Genomic DNA, 18,151 nt, shown 5'->3' on the forward strand with positions numbered 1-18,151 from the left:
CTGGCTTAAGTGACTTGCCAATGTGCACAAAGGAAATTTAAGGCAAAAGCACGGAACTGAATTTCAGTCTCCTACTGCAAGCACAAAATCATCCTTCCTCTCAAAATTCCTTTAAAATTAAAGAATATAATGTTAGTTTCATAAAGACTGAATACACTACGGTGTTATGCAACTTTTTGCCGTGCCATGGCAAGAAGCAAATCTCTAAACATACTCTTACACCACATCTGTGCTTTTGTTATAATATAGCCCTTTTTTAGTTTGTTTTTAGTAGTTGACATGGTTTTTATTTTTTTATAAAATATTATTTAGAAAAGCCTATATACATTTTTATTTTATATCAATTATGTACATTTATTGGATTATGCTATTGTTTTGTAAACGGTAAAATTTCAATTTAAAAAAAAATCACTCAAATGCGTACAACTGTTCTTTGAACAGTGAAACAAGTTGCAAAACTAGCTTGTAGTGATAAAAGCTGTTGACATTTAAATTGTCAGGCTAAAAACCAGGCATCAAACTCAAAGCTAACGAACAGGCTCAGCAATTTTGACTACAGTGCACTTGCGATGCTTACATCAGGACTAAATTTGACCTTATATATGTTTTTAAAATTCGTTATGCTAGTTACTAACATCCTAAATTATTAAAATTGAAAGGATGATATATTTATTTGTTCATTATTTATGCAGTTTACTGTTTACATTTCACTCCTTTTGGACAGCAAAAGTAGATTGGGTAAACCCTACCTCTGATGTGTGAGCCAAACAGCAAGCTCTGTAGGTTGAGTTGCTACGTGACCTTGGGCAAGTAATTTAACATCTCTGTGCCTCAGTTTTTCCATCAGTAAAAGGGGAGCCTGCTTTGAAAGCTATGAATGAAAATTATATAAGCATTAAGCATTATTAAAATAAGTAGACATTTTTTCTCTTAATATATATTGCTGTTTGGTTGCCATGTTGAGGTATCTGCAAGGGCGATTCATTTCTGTGGCAGCAACTTTGCCCTTTGCCTTTTTTTTTTTCTGTCAACTCTTTGGGTTTTCTTTATGCAGCCAACAAAATAGGAATCCCATTTTATATGATCTTAAAAGACTAAAAATATGCATGCAGGTGCATTTTGCAGAGACAGTAGAGAAGTGGTGAGTGACAGACTGCTATGTAAGCAGATATTTTTTCAAGCAGAAAATACAGCTGGTGGCAAAGCTTAACCCTGCATTTCTATGTCAAAGTTAATTATAAGGAGTATAAAACAAAGCAAAAAGGAGGAAGTGGTTCAGTTCAGACTATGGGCCAGGGCTTAAGCAAACAACCAAACGAAACACCCTTTTTAAAACATTTGCAATGTCTCTTCTCCTGAATAATGTCATTTTTAAATAAAGGGAGGTTTGGCTGAATGGAAAAGAGACTGAATAATATTTACTAGATCTTCGCTGTGAGGACTGGTGGAAAAGCAGGCATTTTCATTATCTTGTTTTTCCATTTATGATGTGAGATGGGGTGGATATACTAAGTGATTTGTCCTGGAAAAATAAAAATGGATTTCTCCTTTTTCCCCTCAGGTTCCATACCCTGGGCCATATTCATCCCACATGTAACTCTATTGAAGTCAGTAATGAAAATGGATATGAATTCAGGGATGAATTTGCCCCAATATGCTCACTATCACAGCAATGGAGATAGAATTCTATATTGTTAATAGGCTCAAGAAAGAAAACTTCTGCTTGAAGTTTAAGATTCAAATTTTTAAAATTAAAAGGAAATTAAAAGCAGTACACTACGACCTACAGCAATATGTTGTGGGGTAAATTGTTTACCCAGCATGAATGTGAAGTGGTCAGATTGTCTATGGTGACATGAAAGATGACTAGTAAAGCATTAATTCCACACCCCCAAATTTTGCCCTTAGCTTCTTATTATGCACATCTATGTTCTCAAAGATTGTGCCACAGTGATTTTCTTTGGTTTCCAATACTGCCTTACACTGCAGACCACTCCCCAACTCCTCTCAGTGGTACAATTACTGGAGCTGATTGACAAAATTGCCATTACCAGAGTAATGAGCCAACAAGTCCATCAACCCTGTATTTTAGTGGTTCTCAAACTTTTGTACTGGTGACCCCTTTCACATAGCAAGCCTCTGTGTGCAACCCCCCTTTTAAATTAAAAACACTTCTTTACATATTTAACACCATTATAAATGCTGGAGGCAAAGTGGGGTTTGGGGTGGAGGCTGACAGCTTGCGACTCCCCCGTGTAATAATCGTGACCCCCTGAGGGGTCATGACCCTCAGTTTGAGAACCCCTGCTGTATTTGCCTCTTTTAATTGAGAGATGAGATACACCAGTTGAAGAGCCCTGGAAATTGAATCCCTCTATTTCCCAAAAAGATATCACAGGCAGCAACAGCATATGTTTCCCACAGTGCCCTCACAAGTGGGGTTTAGACTGAGAGCAGTTTAGAGTTACGCACTTATGATCATTTGGAAAAGCAGTGCCTCTATTACTGTTGCCAGTCATCAATCACAGTGGTATTGTCACAAATGGAAAGATGAAGAAAAAATGAAGAAACCGGGAGGTGTTAAAGTTGCTGAACATATATATATTATTTTTAACCAGGAAAGCGCAAAGGTGAGGTGAACAGAGTGCTCATTGTAGGTCTCAGAGGTGTGATTTCTCAGATCTCAGCAAGACAGTAACTGCTAAGGTAAGCACCAAAGTAATCCTAACAGCTAACTAAGCAAACTTCAATAGCAAGGATGCAGAATCAGCATCACTTATTTCTATAGTATTCATCATCACTTTGAAAGAGCTTTAAAGAGTTACAAAACTATATATGTTGAAGAATCATTCCTCCTACAAATGAAAGGAACCACCTTTGGTGTTTTTAAACAGCACTTAGTAACCCTATATGGTCATTTAGGACAACAAGTAACGGAGGAAAGCTTACTTAAGAAGTGAAGGAAGATTCATTCATTCATTCATTCATCATTCATTCATGCCCGTCACCCCAACCGGGGTATGGCCCAAAACAACATCTCCATAGTCTCTTTCTCCTGGGCCCCCTAGCTGCTGGGGTAGGTATAGCATTTTTTTTTTTTATCAACCTGAAGGAAAGCAGAATGTAATTGCCTCAAAGAGAAATTGGCTAGGAAACGTAGAGAGACATACCACACTAATTTAAAAACAAAACAACAGCAACACACACCATAGGATTTTTTTAAATACACAAAGGATGTTAAATCAAGGTTCTGATATCAATAGTTTGAGCAGAATTTGGCCCATTTTGTACAGAGATCACTTCACTCATTATTGAAATGCAGCCACCTCCAGCATGGAGGCATTTAACAGCACTCAGCAATACTACACAGCTTAGGAAAAAATTAAAGACAAAAGACAGGTATCCAATTGAAAATGAAAGCAGGGCTGAATTTCCTTGTAAATTGGGAATAAAGACCATGTTATTAAAAGAGACGCAGAATCCTTATTAGCCACCATGGTCAGGAACTCTATTGTATATCTTGGGAAAGCCACCATCCCCATCAGAAAACTGGCTCACAAAAGAAGCAAGATACTTGCAAAATTCTGTGATATATGTAACATAAGTAATAAATGTTGTGGCTCACTGGATGTATGCACAAAACTGATGCTCTACAGCAGAGATTGCCAAACATATAGCAATAACTTGGACTAGATCTTGTGTCCATCAGCCATGCCACTGTTTTGGGGTTTCTCTGTAGGTCTTTTTTCTCAAATTCAAAAGATATCAGTTAGAATCATGTGACTTATTTGATTTACAAAAGCAAGCAAACAAAAATGACCATTGCAACCTAGTGTAACATTTCTAACTAGAGGACATGTGGATAAGGTTTTCAAACTGAAGACTCTCTAAAACACAACTCTCAATGAAATCAAGGATGTTAACCTGCATTATAAATTAAGACTGATGGGAAACAGTGCATGTTTCTGCTTAAGTGATAGCAGAACTTCCTCTTTGTTGGTAATTTCATATAAGACCTTGTTTGTTTCTTGTTCAGACTCACTTCCTCTATTGAGTTTTACTTCTCTTAACGAGGGAGGAACCAGTGATTCACTGGTGACTGATGATGTGTTGGGAAACATGTTGGTTTGATTAGCTGTAGATGGTAGGATGGCACAGTTGCATATTTTTTTCCATGTGTCGTATGTTCATTACATACAGCACCATGTAGAGAAAAAAACATTTTCAAGAGGCAGCTAGTTTCCAGCAGTATTTACCCATCTCACAGTGCAAGGATTCAGATTTTACCATTCCTACGTTTTCTACTATGCATCCACCTCAAGCAGTGACATTGGCTCCAAGGAGTTAATTACATGGAGGAACCCTGTTCCTTCCTCCATGGTGATGAGACCCTTGCTTGCTGTGCAGATGGTTCATTACTATTACATGGGAGAGGTGGGATTTGAAAACCCATTCAGGGAATCTCCACCCCTTCAAACTGCAGAATCCAGGTCTGATGAGACTCCTTCTGCAACCCCATGTAATTGGGCTTGAGGATGCTCCGTTTGCCATGATCTCAAAGAGCAGAAGCCCAGCCTCACAGCTGCCATGGAGTGGCTTCACTGACACTGGAGCTTGGGAGAGGCACTTTTGAAAATGTTGGTCTCAATGTTTACTTACCATTACTTGCATGTGTATCACTGGCAATGCTAGAAAAGAATATTTGGATTTGAGGAAGGTGGGATAGGAAAGCCAATAAAAACATTCACAATGCTGTTTAAAAATCTGAGAGTGCCTCATGTCAATACTAGCCAGGTGTGATTCTCATAGTGTTTGGAGGTTTTGAGTCTTTTGGGGTCAACAGCCCGAAGTTCATACATGCTTCTTCAAACTTTATCCAAGCTTTTGAGATTTCCAAACTGCGCTTGTAAGCCCCTTGCACAATTATAGTTATATTCAGATGTCTAAAGCATATGGTGCTCCAGCATTTCCAGTTCTTGCTTCTTCCAATTCGACAAATAATTGAGACACCTTTCTCAAAAAAACCCGCTTCCTCTTCAGTATTTCCAGTTTAGTGTCATAACTTTCATCATACCATTTACTGCTGAATAGATTACAGTTTTGGTTTTTAAAACTCTTTGTCCCTGTTGACCAGCCCCTTAACATTTTTAGTGGCTGTGCGTACTTGGTATTGCTGAGGGAAATAAGCACTTTCTTGCAGAACTGTTCTCACAACTTGCAAAACTCTTTCAAATTACATGTTGGCAAAGAGACTAAAATCACTGGTGATGTGAATGACTGATTAAGTTACATATTACATAAAATAGTCAGAAAATGGGTGTAAGGCCTGGTCCACACTAGGACTTTAATTCGAATTTAGCAGCATTAATTCAAATTAACCGTGCACCCGTCCACACCAGGAAGCCATTTAATTCGACATAGAGGGCTCTTTAGTTTGAATTCTGTACTCCTCCCCGACGAGGGGAGTAGCGCTAAATTCGACATGGCCATGTCGAATTAGGCTAGGTGTGGATGCAAATCGACCTTAGTAGCTCCGGGAGCTATCCCACAGTGCACCACTCTGTTGACGCTCTTGACAGCAGTCCGAGCTCAGATGTTCTGACCAGCCACACAGGAAAAGCCCCGTGGAAATTTGAATTCCTTTTCCTGTCTGGCCAATTTGAATCTCATTTCCTGTGTGGACGTCGTGGCGAGCTCAGCAGCACTGGTAGCGATGCAGAGCTCTCCAGCAGAGGAGTCCATGCAATCTCAGACTAGAAAGAGGGCCCCAGCATGGACTGACCAGGAAGTCTTGGATCTGATCACTGTGTGGGGCGATGAGTCTGTGCTTTCGGAGCTGCGCTCCAACAAACGGAATGCGAAGACCTACGAGAAGGTCTCCAAAGCCATGGCACTCAGAGGATACAGCCGGGATACAACGCAGTGCCGCGTGAAAGTCAAGGAGCTGAGACAAGGCTACCAAAAAATCAGAGCGGCAAACGGACGCTCCGGAGCCCAGCCCCAGACATGCTGGTTCTACGAGGCACTGCATGCCATTCTCGGTGGGTCTGCCACCACTGCCCCACCAGTGTGCGTGGACTCCGACGATGGGATACTGTCGACGGACTGTTCCTCGGAGATGTTCGCGGACGGGGAAGATGAGGAGGACGAGGCAGTCGACAGCGCTTACAACGCTGATTTCCCCGACAGCCAGGATCTCTTCATCACCCTCACTGAGATCCCCTACCAACCCTCCCCAGCCGTTACCCCGGACCCTGAATCAGGGGAAGGATCAGTCGGTAAGTGCTTTAAACATGCAAACATTTTTTCTAACAGAACAGGAATATTAACTATGCGAAAAGAAGGTCAATATATATGGGGATGGAACAGAAATCCTCTTGGGAGATTTCCGAGAAGCTCTCCTGCAGGTAATCGAAAAGCCTCCGCATGAGGTTCCTGGGGAGAGCTGCCTTATTGGGTGCTCCGTGGTAGCACACTTTTCCGCGCCAGGCTATCATCAGGTACTCCGGGAGCATTGCCTCCACGAGCATGGCCACATAGGCCCCTGGTTTGTGCTGGCTTTCACGCAGCATGCGCTCTCTATCTGCCTCAGTGACCCTCCTCAGGGTGATCTCGCTCGGAGACTCCTGCATTTAATTACAGTAATTTGTGTACTATTAGTATTGGGAGTGCTTCACTGTTCCTTTGCATAACAATGAGCGTCACTTTACAGCCACGTGGTGGAGGCTGCAGAGTGGCATTATACAGGGATCTTTCCTAGGGAACAGACGCGAGGGGGTGCAACAGGGGCAGAGTTTATGCTTTCAGGATTGCCTGTAGCAAGAGGACAGTGGTATACATTGACTTTTAAGCAGCCAAAAGTTTTTGGCTTACCATGCCTGGCTGCTGCACGGATTCTGCTGTCCCGCCCTGCTTGTCTGGTCTGCAGTGCAATCCCCCAGGCAATGAAAGCGAATTCCGAAAATTCGAACTTTCCCTAAGTGAGTGCTGTGCATGGTCTTGTTCACAGAGACTGACTAGACTATGTTTCCTCTTTGCGGAAATGTATCTTTATAAGGAAGTCAATCCCTTTTTCCCATCACACAGCTGCACCTGTATCCCGACCTGCTGGAGCATGCCCCTCAGAGAGGCTGGCGCAGATTAGGCGGCGCAAGAAAAAGACACGGGAGGAGATGTTTGCAGAACTTATGGGCTGCTCCCGAGCCGAGGCGGCCCAGCAGAGCCAGTGGAGGGAGAACCTCTCCCAGCAGCAGCGCTCACACAGCGAACGGGAGGACAGATGGCATCTGGAGGACCAGCAGGCGACTCAAACGCTGCTTGGACTAATGAGGGAGCAAATGGACACGCTCAGGCGCCTTGTGGATGTTCTGCAGGACCGCAGGCAGGAGGACAGAGCCCCCCTGCAGTGTATCTGCAACCGCCCTCCCCCACCACAAAGTCCCATACCCCCCTCACCCAAAATAACAAGAAGGAGGTGCGCCAGGGGCCGTGAAAACTGTCACTCCACCCCAGCAGAGTGCTCAAGTACCAAAAAGCTCTCATTCGCTAAATTTTGAGAAGTCCTTCCCTTCCTGGATCAACCAAGCCCAAATCCCAGTTTCGTTCCCTCACTGTGTAGTTGATTATTAAAAATAGTTTGCTGTTCATTACTGTTTCTGTCATGTTTCTTTACAGAAGACTTTGTGTGAAGGGGGGGAGGGGTTTGGTAATTGCATAGGATGGTCACCATTACCTGGATACATACACGGGGGCAGGATCTACAGCAGGTCACACACACATAGTGCAGTCACTAGGCACCCTGGTCAGTCTGGGAGGTGTTTTTCATGTTCTGTGCATAGGCGGAAGGTGCCCTGCTCCAGCTATATTTGGAGCTGGGTCTCTCCCCTGCTCCTGCCTGGATCGGGCCCTGACCCCCACGGGTCTCCCCCCCGCCCCGCCGCGCTCCGTACCTGCCTGACAGTAGAGCGGCTCCCCGCAGAAATGCTGTCTGGTGCCCCAGGGTCCTAGCGCCTGCCATACAAAAATGGCAAGGCAGGCTGCCCTTACCCTGCCCTTCCACCATAGCTCTGAGCCTCTCCAATGCCCCAAACCCTCAGCCCCAGCCAGAGCCCTCATCCCCCTACACCTCCTCCCCCTTCCCACACACCCCTCACCCCTTCCTTCACACCCACCTATAAACGTCCTGCCCCCAGTCCTCCCCCGCAACAAGGCCACATAGCCCCCGCACACAGAGTCCCGAAAAGGAGGGATGGCAGTGTCCGTTGAAACAACCAGTCTGGCAGTGCAGACCGCTCTAGGGGCAGGAGCCTGTCATTCCTCGAGTGTAGAAGCGGTCTGTACATCACTGCACACCCTACCCACCACAGTCTGTGTCCCTGTTTCAACCCTTTAACGTGAATTCATTAGTAAAGAAAACGTTGCTAATTAAAAATATTCCATTAACTTTATTTTTAAACATGTGTTGGAAGGGGGGAAACGTGGTGAACAGGGTATGTCACCGCAGAAGAAAGTCAACAGTAACTGAAGCAGGGGCAGGTTCCGCTTCTCTGTAAAGAAACTGAACAGTCACAGGTTACCCCGCTCGCTGAGGAACCTAGCTTTCAAAGCCTCCCGGATGCACAGCGCTTCCTGCTGGGATCTTCTAATTGCACGGGTGTCTGGCTGAGCGTAATCAGCAGCCAGGCGATTTGCCTCAACCTCCCATCCCACCATAAAGGTCTCCCCCTTGCTCTCACAGAGATTGTGGAGCACACAGCAAGCAGCAATAACAATGGGGATATTGCTTTCGCTGAGATCCGAGCGAGTCAGTAAGCTTCGCCATCTCCCCTTGAGACGTCCGAAAGCACACTCCACCACCATTCTGCACTTGCTCAGCTGGTAGTTGAAGAGCTCCTTGTCACTGTCCAAGGCGCCTGTATAGGGCTTCATGAGCCAGGGCATTAGCGGGTAGGCTGGGTCCCCGAGGATGACTATAGGCATCTCCACATCCCCAACACTTATTTTGTGGTCCGGGAAGAAACTACCTTCCTGCAGGCGTCTAAACAGACCAGAGTTCCTGAAAACACGCGCGTCATGAACCTTGCCCGGCCACCCGACGTTGATGTTAGTAAAACGTCCCCTATGGTCCACCACTGCTTGCAGCACCATTGAAAAGTAGCCCTTTCGGTTAATATACTGGCTGGCCTGGTGGGCCGGTCCCAGGATAGGGATGTGAGTCCCATCTATAGCCCCACCGCAGTTTGGGAATCCCATCGCGGCGAAGCCATCTGTGATGACCTGGACGTTTCCCAGGGTCACTACCTTTGAGAGCAGTAGCTCAACGATTGCGTGGGCTACTTGCATCACAGCAACCCCCACGGTAGATTTGCCCACGCCAAAGTGGTTCGCTACTGACCGGTAGCTGTCTGGCGTGGCAAGTTTCCAGAGGGCTATGGCCACTCACTTCTGCACACTCAGGGCTGCTCGCATGTGGGTGTCCTTGCGCTTCAGGGCAGGGGACAGCAAGTCACACAGTTCAAGGAAAGTGCCCTTACGCATCCTGAAGTTTCGCAGCCACTGTGATTCATCCCAGACCTGCAGCACTATGCGGTCCCACCAGTCCGTGCTTGTTTCCCGGGCCCAGAATCGCCGTCCCATAGCATGAACATGACCCATTGCCACCATGATCTCCATGGCGCGGCGTACCGTGCTTTCTGAGAGGTCTGTGCCACTCTGAGACTTCATGTCCTCACCACGCTGCCGGAGCCTCCTCGCCCGATTTCTCAGCATCTGACTGTTGAAGAGGTGGACGATAAGGTGCAAGGAGTTGACAACGGCCATAAGTGCAGCGATGATAGCAGCGGGCTCCATGATCGCAGTGGAGTGCTGTGGCGTCCGCGCTGTCACTAACAGGAAAAGTGCGCGAACTGATTTCCCGCCGGTGGGAGTGACGGTTGAATGTTGACAGTTACCCAAGACCACCCTCGACACAATTTTCCCCCCAGCATGCATTGGGGGGAAATCCCAGAATTCCAATGGGCAGCGGGGAGTGCGGGAACTGTGGGATAGCTTCCCACAGTGCACCGCTTCCAAAGTCGACGCTGGCCCCGTTACTGTGGAATCACAAAGTCGAATTAGTGTCCTTAGTGTGGATACACAAATTCGACTTCGTAAGGTCGATTCCACAAATTCGAATTAAGTTGAATCGAACTACTCTTGTAGTGTAGACATACCCTAAGTGGTAAAGCAGCATAACTTGCATTGATCTGGGGTTGGTAGCTATGCAAAAGAGGTGTAGCAGGGAAAACATTTAAGGGTGCAAGATAAGGAAGGTACAAGATAAGAGCCTCTCCCCTCCCCCAACACATTAACTGACACTATTTTCAACATTGCTGGGGTCAAATTCAACACTGGTAGAAGTAGGAGCATTTTTCAGTCTTAACCAATGGAAACAAATAATAAAATATCAGGATTGGAAGGGACCTCAGGACATCATCTAGTCTAACCCCCTGAATCATTATGCTTAAGAGCCTGGTGATTTTTCTTAAAGATCACAGGTTATTCATATTTCCCCACGAACACAGTTGTCCAGGGTTGAGCTTTGGAGCCAGAACAGTGGCTATAGCGCCTTGATTTTTATGAGGACTTCAGATCACTTTGCAGCTGGAGTTGGAGGAATGGAATTGAGACTACCCTAGAGAGAAAACTAGGCTGCCCGAAGCTCTCTCCCAAACAACTGCCTGCACCTTAGTTGGTTCCAATACAGAATAACTAGTATTATCTCTAGGCAGGAGAAGCAACTCAACAGTGTGAAAGGCACCAGAGGCTAGTGGACTAAAAATGGGGCGGGGGAGAAAACAAAGGTGGCCCCAGTTTCTCTGCCATAGTTTCCCCATCTGTAAGACATGGGTAATATTACTGATCTACAATACGACGACTGTTGTGATGAGGAAGCAGTGAACGGTTTTAGCATTCTATGCCTCCCCACGGCAGAGGGCCTAATGGGCCAAAAGCTTACTTGGAAAATTTCCAAATGCAGAACATTTTTTAAAAGGTTGGCAATGATGCACAAATCCCAGCTCAAGGAACTCAGCTCTACTTCTGCATCAGGAAGGTTGTGGAGTATGGGGGGAAAAGGATGGGAACCTAAACTTCCTCCCCTCAGCACATACACTTTTTTATTTAAAATGACTGTTAGTTTAGGGCATATCCTAAAGAATCATCTGGCTAACCCCTCGTGCTCAAGCCAACTCCGAGCACAGTAGTATAGTCACAGTGAATGGAAAATCCACTTACATTTGTCAGGGGAGTGGCAGACAGCCTCAAAATACAAGGTCTGTGGCTGCTCAAGACTTCTGCTTTGTTGCTTTAACCCTTTACATTATTTTAAGATATGAAAAATGAGGAAAAAAGTCAAAGGTGAGTTCCCAGAGAAGCACATTGTAACCACAGATGATGAAAAAATAGACTGTGGCATTTCAGGTTGATTATCATCTCAAACTAGATTCCTTTTGCCCTGTGCTTTGTCCAATGCATTTATAAGTTAAACAGGCTCATCATTATTAGGAACCCCCATAGCATAGAAAGATTTTGCTATTCATATATTTTCCCTTTTCACATGGCTGAGGCTTTCATCTCTGATTCCATGTCATTTGTATACCCCTGTTGAATTCTTTTACTGAAATGTGAAACTTTTTGCAAGCAGATACCTTACTTTGGCATATATTAGATTTTATTATTTCCACAATAAGATCCCATTTGCTATTCACCTATAATCTTGACTGTATCGACATGTTCTCGTTATTACAGTCAATTTAATTACTGTACAAGGTAATGTGGTCAGTTCACACTTCACACAGGAGGAATGTATGCATGAATTAATGGTTTGTAATGAATAGATCCATTTCCTGAGTACAATGTCCGGAATTAAGATATTATGAGGTTGTTGTCCATGAGACTCTTACACATATGCAGTACAGAGCAAGCTTGCTAGAAGGTTAAAATACCAGAATGGCAATATATTTTAGCCTCACTGAAAGGCTACCACATAAGAAAATGGGATATTCCACTTTCCTTCAAAAAGAGAGTTGAAAGTTTCACAGAGATCCACAGATCAATCAAAATAAGAATTATTGTGTTACAGGAAAATCACAGCATAATAATCATCTCCTTTGACATTGAATTACATGTAAATGTAATGTACTGCAGGGAATTATTGTCTAATCTTTGGCTGCCCTGTTAGCACAGCATGAATGGAATTACAGTCTTAACTCTTAATTTGCTAATTTTTGTGGGTTTAAAGATGTTAGTGTTAAAGTCTGACCTAATTTGAAACCCATTGGACTTGAGTATTGTTGTGAGGGACCAATCTGAGGATAGACTTGTGCTCTTCATTGTTAGGGTGACCAGACAGCAAGTGTGAAAAATCGGGACATCTGGTCACCCTATTCATTGTTTTATTTGAACAGAGACCCCTGTGCTGGTGATAAGGGCCACATAAGTATATAGATATCAGTAAGGCAATGTTAACTTTGCTCTTGACATCAGTGGGGGCAGGATTAGACTATTAGGAGTGAAAACCTGGCCCCATTGACTTCAATGGAGCTAAGATTTCAATTGTAGGTACTGGGGTTTTCATTCCCTGTCTGTCTGGGAGGTTTTTTGTATATAAGGACTAGACGACAATAAAATAGTCATGATGAATGCAATACAGCAAGATGCTGAGCACTTCGTACAAGGTGATTAGACCCTTCAGTTCCCATTGACTACACCACTCACAGGACTGAGTCCTCAAAAGTGTTGACAAGAACGAGTGCAACAGTCTATAAATTAACTCTGGTATAAATACTGTCTAGAGTTGGACAGGCTTTTTAAAGCATATTATTTAGTTGGCTTTGTTATTGATAGTCAATTTATTATAGGCAGCAGATGTAGTGACACCTATAATTAAGATTGCCTGATGCTTTCCATGATAAGATTCTGTTTTCAGCTGCTTATAATTTTGCCATTTGATCTGAAGTTGTCTATGCCAGGTGTCTGCATTTTTTGTGGACAGTGCAGCAAAAATGATTTAGCCCATTCTAAGCATGAGTTTCAGAAAAAAAGTTTTGCTGATATTGGAAAAATTCTTATACCTGTTTCATTGAGAAGCTCTTGCTTGCTTTGGAGCAGGCACTTAAAATTTGAGAAAGAATTTGCTCTGGCATCAGGGATATGTATTTTTTACATCCCTGTGAATATCTGCCCATCAGGAGCCCCTAAAAATCTGAGTTTGCACATGCTCAGCAGAGATTTGTTAGAGTTGGGCAACTAAATTCTCAGATTACTGAATGAGGCAGGGGTCCTGTGGAAAAAGATAATATGTGATCATGTAATTAAAGATCATAATACATATTCACAGCAAGCCTAATTAGCATTGTATAGGCAACTTTAATTCATTTCCTAACTTTTGAGTTCTTGACTCTGTGAACTTAATGTTCTTGCAACATTTGTGTGTCTGTAGGCAGTGCCAAACAGCAGATGGAATTTATTGTAAAGCTGGGTTAGTTATAAATCTAAATAAATTAAAAACTTAAGAGTTACAGGGAACCAAAAGCCTGAAAACCAAAACATGGAGTCTTTTTTACCAAGTAAGGCAGATATTGACAAAATATTTGTTGGTAGTCGTTTTGATTTCTGGATAAAAACTTCTTATGAGGGCAGTAAGGATGCATAAGCTGCTCTTGGTTAGGTATACAACAAGACATTTTAGACCAAATCCTCAGATGGATTGCATTGAAGCCAATGCAACACCCCCAGCTGAAGATTTGTCCTTTTGCCTCTCATTTAAGATCTCATAACTCTAGGTAAAAGCAAATGCTAACTCTTCCATCTCACAAGTATTTAAAGCAATTCCCAGATCAGTTATCATAGTGCCTTTGGTGCTGCTATACTTGCAACACACAATCCATCACAATAAAATACTTTTAAGGAACCTTAATGGGAGCCAGTGTTCTCTGTCTGAATTTGCACTGGCTGGACCATGATCAAAGTCATGGAGTTAATGAACACTGAATGCTCCAGCTCAGCAGATGGATTTTCTTTCTTGTCGCATAGTCCCCAGCCATTCAGTGCTCCATATAAGGATTCCTTTGTGCTCATTAAGCAACTACTAGACAGCACTTGAGTCATGCCCCAATGCTGCTTAATGTCATTTTGGCCGTTTTTTTGGGAAGCTGGAATGGTACGTCCAGTATTTGCATTCCAGCACTACTGTTTTTAGCACTGCTTGTGGATACTAGCGATGTATGTTATTTTACTTTGCCAAAAGTACTGTGGTCTCCCAGACACAATGTGCTGAAGGGGTAGCATGCAAGTCTCTTAATTGCTTCTCTGTTTTCATGAGCTTCCACATTTGGATCAGTGGCAGAATAAAGAGTTGGAATTTATGAATAGTTTGAAAAACATTTTCAAATACTGTGGATCCTCAAGTACTAAAGTTTCCTTGCCCCTCTCCTATTGTACCCCCAAAATCATTATGGTTATTCACTATGACTCTAATTCTAGCTGCACTTGGACACACCAAGCAATTATAGAGCAAGAAGAAGGCTAGTTGCTCAGTACCACCACAGTTGCCAAGAATCATATCCTTTCTGTATGGAAAAGTGCTAGAACTCTGGATTCAACTCAACTATATAATGGTCTTTTGGAAGCAGCCAAATGTGAGAGCATGTCTTTCATTAGAGTGAATAAACTCCACCTATAAACACATCTAGCAAGATCTTTAAGTTATATGTGGACTACTCAGACTGCACTGTCACCTTTTATTAATAACAGTGCAGCTTGGATGCCTTTAAAACCATTACAGATACTGGCTTCTATCCTAGATGTACTAGAGCCAACTGCTGCAGTGTGACTCAGGCAAAACTTCCATTGAAGTTTGAGCCTAAAGTGAAAGCTAAACCTAAAGCTCTGGTCATTTTGCTGTAGCTGTTTGTTCTCCATGTGATCAGTCTTGGTCCCATAGAAGTCTATAGCAAAAGCTCCCCTTGATTTGAATGAGAGCAGTATTGGACCCCACGTGTGATAAGAAATTTCCCACAATAGCTGCCAGGAGCCAGGTTTCCTTTGAATGAAACCTTGGGCCTGATTCTCCATTGCCCTGTAACTTGTACAGTCATTTACCCCACTACAAAAAGCGTGTAAAGTGCTACCATGTTGATTGGGTAGCATTTCACACCTATTTGCCTTGATCTAAATAACTGCACAAGGTGCATGGTAACAGAGAATCATGGCCCTTGTCTAGGACATGCTGCCTTGTCTAGGTCTGTCAGATATTATTCCTTCTTTGTGCTTCAATTCCATGTGTCCATATATCAGAGGAAGTCTGTGTGGCTAGAAAAATAAGGGAAAAAATTAATTGAAATTGTGTTTCTGACTAACTAACTGTGGAGACGCCACAAAGAGTAGCTTTACGTCTGATGGAAGCTACTGTTTTATATATTTTGGCTTGTGCATTTTCTGTTAAGGAGTCCATAAAGGTAGAAATAACATTCCTGTGTTATATCAAGGTTTATTCTGCATTCCTTGACTGCATAATTCACTTATAATATTGTCATTGTCATATCGTTGTAAACAATACCTTGTTTATGTTCAGTGTTCTGCATAAATATACATGCTACTCTGTTTCTACCAGTGACTCAGTTAAAATGTATCAAACATTTAAAAATTGAAAATGAATACATCTCTGTACAGATTTGATGCTCATGTGACTTTATGATATTGCCTCACTTATAATATCACATAATTGCTGAATGCAGGGCTGAATTTGATATGTGGAGAATTTTCCTTAACTTTCTTAGATAGAAATGTAGAGTAATTATAGTATTTTTTTGGTGAAACAAAAAACATACAAACCGAGAAGTGCTTAGATATAGATACTATAGAGAAAATATATACTGCATTGGCATTTGCTGTCAAAAACAAGATAAACGGAAACTAGGAACTAGTTTTTTCCATTTTGTTTTCTATACACAAGGGAGAAGAATTAAGACTGAAAAACAGGGCCTTTAACACTCTTCATTCAGGCAAAAATCCTCTTGAATTCTAAAGGAGCGTTTTCTGAGCAAGGTGTGTTAAATAATGCTCAAAATATTGGCATAAATTTAAACCAGACATGGATCAACAACAAAACTGGTAATTAGACAGAATGGATCCCTGAGCAATCTTCTTTTGCCCTGGAGGACAGTAATATGTCTGTTTCCCTACAGTAAATGTCACAGGAAGTTATTGAATATTTTTTTTCTCTACTTTCAAGTAAATCCAAGTAGAATTCCATATATCCTTGCTGATTAGAGTTAAATTTATAGTTTCCTAAGTAGCTGGCAGACTGTACAGAGCAGAGGAATAGAAGTATGTAGTATTATAAAAATAACAAAGAATCCTGTGGCACCTTATAGACTAACAGACTGTGTTCATAGGAGGAACACAAGAAATCTAGGTTCTGATGATGAGTGTGGATGGGGTTCACAGTCACTCATTAAAAAGCCTAAAATACTAGATGGGACTCTGAACTCTAGTCCAACTGATTTTCTTTGTAAACACACTATCACTATTGTCAGGAAATCAAAGGAATTTATTAATACCACTGCACAAGCAGCAGACTTATTGGAAGCAAGGATTAAAAGGGTATGATTGCCATCTGTTATTCTAAACCAAATTCAGACATCAGACAAGATCAGAAACTGCTCTTCAAAGATTTTTTTTGGGGGGGGAGGTGGGGTAAAAACATAAAACCTATTTATCTGTTCTCATACAGAGGATGTACATAACTTGTCAGTCAACATGGACTAAACAAACAGTGGACTTCCCCCTTGTCCCATTCTTACAATGCCCTCTGAAGAAAGATTAAACAACATAAGGCTAAATCCTGCAGTCCTCACTCAATCCAAGGTCTCACTTAAGCTACTGGTGTTCTATAAATAAACATTGCAACAGTGTCAGAGATTAAACCTCTCTCTCTATTGAAATCAATATTGGAGATGGGAAGCCACAGCGGGGATACATTTCTCTTGCTAATGATTTCACAATAGCCCATTGCTGAGAAGTACCTAAGGGACAAGGATAAGTGATAGCTGCTCATGAGCAGTTAGCAGCTGACATCTGAGCTCTGGTGTTTAAGAGAGGTTCACTGAATTCAGGTGGGGTACCTTGCGTGCTGCAGTGCAACTAGAAAAGGGGAACAATCCATTTGCCCCCATGGCCACAGCACATTCAGCATCTAGAACCAAGCAAGGCAACATGGTAGATCTTCTCTATGCCACCAAATGCATGAGCACTTCCAGTAGTTCAAATCTTCCCTAGCTGCTTGGAGGCTCTATTTTCTGATATGTTTTGCCTATGTAGCCTGTGTAGCACTACCACCATCACCAGCTTGGATCTCAGTTAATACTTGCTAATGTTTTTGTTTGTCGGTCAGATGCCACATGAATTTACATGCTGGAGTACTTAATACAGTAAAGACTTCAATATCTCTGACAGTAGTTCACAGTTGAGCCAACTCCTTGAAACCCTCCAATGTCATTACAGAAAGTGCACGTGCATTTTAACAGCTGCCGTTCATTTGAAATTTCTAACAGGAATAAGGCTTTTTTTTGGAAGAAATGTAGCTGGTTTAGTTTAATATCCTCTTTCCTGCACGGTGGGCAGGTGCCATGAACTCAGGACATGAGCCACTGCGGTGCATTGTGAAGAGGTTCTTATAATCCACCATATAATAGGTGAAATTCTACTGCTATTTGACTTGACATAACCTACAGAGCCATCAGCAAAATGGGTTCAAAAGGCTCACTCAATTTTCTCGTGAAGTTGTGCTGATTTCTTTAAACATTAATGTTGGCATATATTGGCAGAGTTGTCTGCAGAACCAGCAGAGAGTCCACAGATGCAATGATCATAGAAGCTAAACTACTGTCTCACCCCAAGAGATGATTCTTTCTGACCTGGTCCAAGTCAGGGTTGAGGCACTCTAGCCCCACACTGTCCTACTGGTGCTCATGCTGAGCCTCTTTTGTGAGTAAATAGAAGGGATTGACTTCCAGGATTATCAATCAAGTACCTTTCATCAGCTATTAAAAAAAAAATCAAACAAAGTAAACAAACCACTCCCACCATATTGGTTGGTTTCATATGTCTG

The 18,151-nt window shown here is 42.7% G+C and overlaps 1 long non-coding RNA gene across 1 annotated transcript in view; it reads left to right on the plus strand.

Annotated features, from left to right (window-relative positions):
- The first annotated feature begins 2,616 nt into the window (after positions 1-2,616).
- LOC120407678 overlaps positions 2,617-18,151 on the plus strand; it is a 32,586-nt gene continuing 17,051 nt past the window's right edge. The window contains exon 1 of the long non-coding RNA XR_005600184.1: positions 2,617-2,706. This is a non-coding gene — a long non-coding RNA (uncharacterized LOC120407678). The remainder of the gene's footprint in view (positions 2,707-18,151) is intronic.

Source organism: Mauremys reevesii, linkage group 6, assembly GCF_016161935.1.
Source record: "Mauremys reevesii isolate NIE-2019 linkage group 6, ASM1616193v1, whole genome shotgun sequence".
In the NCBI taxonomy this organism is placed as follows: domain Eukaryota; kingdom Metazoa; phylum Chordata; order Testudines; family Geoemydidae; genus Mauremys; species Mauremys reevesii.